This window comes from Euphorbia lathyris, chromosome 7 (assembly GCF_963576675.1).
Source record: "Euphorbia lathyris chromosome 7, ddEupLath1.1, whole genome shotgun sequence".
NCBI classification, from domain to species: domain Eukaryota; kingdom Viridiplantae; phylum Streptophyta; class Magnoliopsida; order Malpighiales; family Euphorbiaceae; genus Euphorbia; species Euphorbia lathyris.
In genome coordinates this window covers 74,454,263-74,458,971 of record NC_088916.1, presented here as the reverse complement: position 1 = coordinate 74,458,971, position 4,709 = coordinate 74,454,263, and positions in this window count along the sequence as shown.

Genomic DNA, 4,709 nt, shown 5'->3' with positions numbered 1-4,709 from the left:
TAATCCAGGAAGATCACCGAAAGCTCTAGAAGTTCTTAAAAAACAAAGTCACCACACCACCCCTAGACGATGAACAACCCCATAAGGATGACATGAGTAGAGAAGAAGACATCCTAAGAGTCAATTCCATGAAGAAGGATCATATTCAATGATCAAAGCCTTATTGCTCAGTCGACACCTCTAATAGCGCATACGAAGATGAAGATTGAGAAATCAAAATCAAGCATTTTTGGATAAGAGATCATTCCAATATCTGATTGGTCATTAGGTGTCCCACGATACCCCTATCATACAAAACATCATCGACATATGTTTCCCTGCCAACTGGAAGACTCACAAACTTCCCACTTACACGGGGGCGGAGGATCCAAATGAGCATTGTGCTACCTTCATGAGTATGATTAATCTATATTCTGAAGATGATTATGCAATGTGTAAAGTTTTCCCTACCATCTTGGTAGGGGTGGTGCAGGAATGGTGCAAGGGATTGAAAGTGGGTTCCATGGACTCCTTTGATTGCCTCAAAGATTTATTTATGGCCAAGTTCGTAGGCACAATTAGCACCAAATGAATAAGTTCAAACCTGAATGACGTCTGACAATGGAGAACTGAACCCCACCGAGAATACATTGTTCGTTCCCATAATATGGTTTCCACGGTGAAACCTTTAAGCCTGGAGGTAGTAATTGACTCCCTCACAAATGGTATGTTAGTGTAGGTGTCCTAAAGACAATCCATTTTAGGATATCTTAGTTAATGAAGTGTTCATCTCTTATATTCGTTTTGATTTATTATAACTGGGTTGTTTAAAAGGCATTTATCTTTTATCCAATCAACCAATAGATAAAAAATCTATAGATTATAATCATTACATAGAGTGTTCATGAAAGATGAAGTGAGAAGAAACTTTATGTAAACTAAAATGATAATAATCTTAAAAGGTCTTAAGTCAATGCACTCTATAATAGGACTAGTATGATGTTGTTGAGACTTGCATGTAACAATGTTTCTTATTTTTGAATAGGTAGCTGATCTCAGAAGCTATTGATATAGGGATATCTAGATAGTTGAACAAATGTATATGAAGGAGTTCATATCCATTGGAGATCCAAAATGAGATCTCGAATGGATAATCTTTCTACTTTCACTCGTAGATCTCATATATGATATGATAGTATGTGAAAAAATCCCCACACCTAAATAATCATCCATGTGTCTTGAATTATGAACCATAATACTTTGACTTAATTCACTTGAAAAAATTGTACCACAAAGAATGATTGGGTATCACACGAAGTAATTTTAAGGTAATTGAGTGATATATTAAGCATAGGACTAGACACGGATCCTAGAGATACTAGATTGGACCGAATATATGATGAAAAATATTTAGAATTGGAATGAACTTTTGACGCATTCTGCCCATATTCGACCAGTTCGGTAAAAATAAGGCAACAACTTGGTGCAATTTTGAATTTTTTTCTTCGGATATTCGATGCAATCCAGTATCTTTAAGATTCACGCTCAGTCCTAATTAAGAATTCATCACTCTCGAAAGATGAGAGATATATCTCAAGCCTTTTGTGGGAGACTTGACATGTACAAGTCAATAGATGTCTCTATATGCAATTTAGCATTTTCCATGATTATGAATCATTTGGATATAGCTGATGAAGGATCAAATTACACTCAACTATGAACTAAAAAGTAAAAGTCAAAATCAACTTGACTTCTTATAGCCTTAAGTAAGTATGACACTCTTTTCTTTAGGTGGTACATTTACTCTGCTATATGATTGAATTGATTAATTTGTGAATTTATTAAATAAAAAATTAAAAAGTTATATTTTTATCTAATTCTAAATTAAGCTACAGTAAGAATCTCATATGTTATACACAAAGAACTGAGAATGAAGTGAGAAGGGAAAATCGTTAAAATTGGAAATTGGTTCCAATAAAATAGCGATTGATGCTTTTTATAGTGTGGATTGAGAATTATTTGAATGAAATTATGATATGTTAATTATAATAGAGTTTTTCTTCTTTATACTAGACTAGTTGAAAAAATAATTCTTTTTTTCTTTTTTTTTAATTGATCCTTATCTAAATTACTACGAGGATGGAATTGAGTATTGGATCATTATACTTTTCTATAAAATTTGTGTTGTAATTTGTAGAATATTTATAATTTCAAGTGATTTTAAAGTATTTTGTTAATAAGGGTGATATTAAAATAATAATAACACAATTAATTTATAAAATAAAAGCTGTGATTTGGGATGGTAAAAACATTAAAATAACTGGTTTTTTCAGACTGAGGGAGCCGTATGAAACCACCTATCTCTGGATGGTTCCGAGTAAACGGTATGTAATCGTACTTTTGTGCCCTGTCTCCACTCTATTTGTATCTTTCGTTATGGATTAGCAACCATTTTTTACTATTACTTGACGACAATAATGCTTACTTTGATCAATGACCAACTATTTAATCAATCATTACGTAAACATCATATGCTTGATGATAAGTTGATAAGAGAAATGGTTTTCAAAAAATTGCATTATTTGCAAACTAATAAAAGAAAAAGAAAATATATTTTGGACTATAATTATAAATAGGAAAAATTGAAAATGATTTAAATAAGTCACAATCATTGATTTTTTTAAAAAAAAATCTCAAGATAAAATTTTCAAATATAATTCTTGAAATTAGAGTGATTGAATTTCAAAAATATACTAATTCCAATTTAATCATGGAGATTTTTAAATTCAACTCAGTATCTCCGCTCTTTTTGACATTGATAAATGATAATGTACCCTTACTTATATTTATTGTGTTTTATTATTTCTTTTTTATACTCAATATTTCGTTATAAAAAAGAATAGTTTATATTACCACTCACCAGAGTTTTTCAATTCTATTTATTAAACTCTCAACTATATTTATTGGTTTTTTCGTAAAAAAAACTATATTTATTGCTTCAATCTTTTCATTACCACGGAAATCATCTTACAATGTCTAATATCTTCACTTTTATAAAAAAAATTAAATTAAAAAATAAAATATATTATATATTTTTTTCGGAAAAAACATTATAATTTTGTAATTTGATATATTAATTTTTTTAAGAAAAAAAAATATATGTTAGCAAGAAAATCAACGTCCTTATATAGATATATTACCACGAAAATCATCTTACAATTCCTAATATCTTTTCACTTTTATAGAAAAATTAAATGAAAAAAATTAAATATATTATATACTTTTTTTTTTGCAAAAAGCATTATAAATTTTTCAATTTATATGCTAATTGTTTTTTTTAAAAAATATTAGCTAAATCAACGTCCTTATACAGATATATTACCACGAAAATCATCTTACAATGCCTAATATCTTTTCACTTTTATAGAAAAAAATTAATTTAAAAAATAAATATATTATATATCTTTTTTTTGAAAAAGCATTATAATTTTTCAATTTGATATATTAATTTTTTTAAGAAAAAAAAGATATATTAGCTAAGAAAACCAACGTTCTTATACTAAGATATTACCACGGAAATCATCTTACAATTCCTAATATCTTTACTTTTATCTAAAAAAATTTAATTCAAAAAATAAAATGTATTATATATTTTTTTTGGAAAAAGCATATAATTTTTCACTTTGATATATTAATTTTTGTAAAAAAAAAGATATATTAACTAAGAAAATCAACGTCCTTGTACATGACTACGAAAATCATCTTATAATTCCTAGCATCTTTTCATTTTTATAGAAAAAATTAATTCAAAAACTAAATATATTATATATCTTCTTTTTTTTTTTGGAAAAAGCATTATCATTTTTCAATTTGATATATATTTTTTTAAAAAGAAGATATATTAGATAAGAGAATCAATGTCTTTATACAAAGTATTATCCAACCAAAACAAAATGGAGAAAGAAGCAATACTATTAGCATAGCATCAGACATTTTAACTTCTAATGAGTAGGTTAGTCAATTCTGAACATAACTCTCGATTAACATAATGTCATTTATTTCATTTCATTTGATTTTTGTAATAGTTTAGAAATAAGTTTTTTTTTAATGTCCGATGTATCTATAGGTAAATGGTAAAAACGTTATTTTGTATTAAAAAAATGAAGATAAAATGATTATAACCAACTAAGTTGATAAATAAAAAATTAATGCGTATGACTATAATTAATTAATTAACCATTTTTTTATAAAGTTAATTTTCCTAGGCACAAGAGAGATTAATATATACAATTATCATTGTTTACCAAAAAAAAAAAATATACAATTATCATTGATCAATAGTTTAATATCAAATTGAAACAACAAATTCTTAAATCAAATTGAAACAACAAATTGAAACAACAAATTCTTAAATTTTGTAATAGTTTAATATCAAATTGAAACAACAAATTCTTAAATCAATAAAGATAAAGGTCCTGTTTGGGAATTAACTGTTAGCTGATTACATTAGCTGTTGGCGGATTACATTAGCTGATTTGACTAGCTGTTTGTGTAGACCTGTTTGGTAAAAATTAGCTGATTGATAATAGCGGTTTGTGCAAAAAGACGAATAAGGGTATTAATTTTGACGCATGAGAAAATGAAGTTTATCTATTAGGGTTAAAGAAGTCCATTAATTTTAATATTGCAAAACGCTAATTGAAAAAACTCTTTTTAAGAGCTTTTTCTAA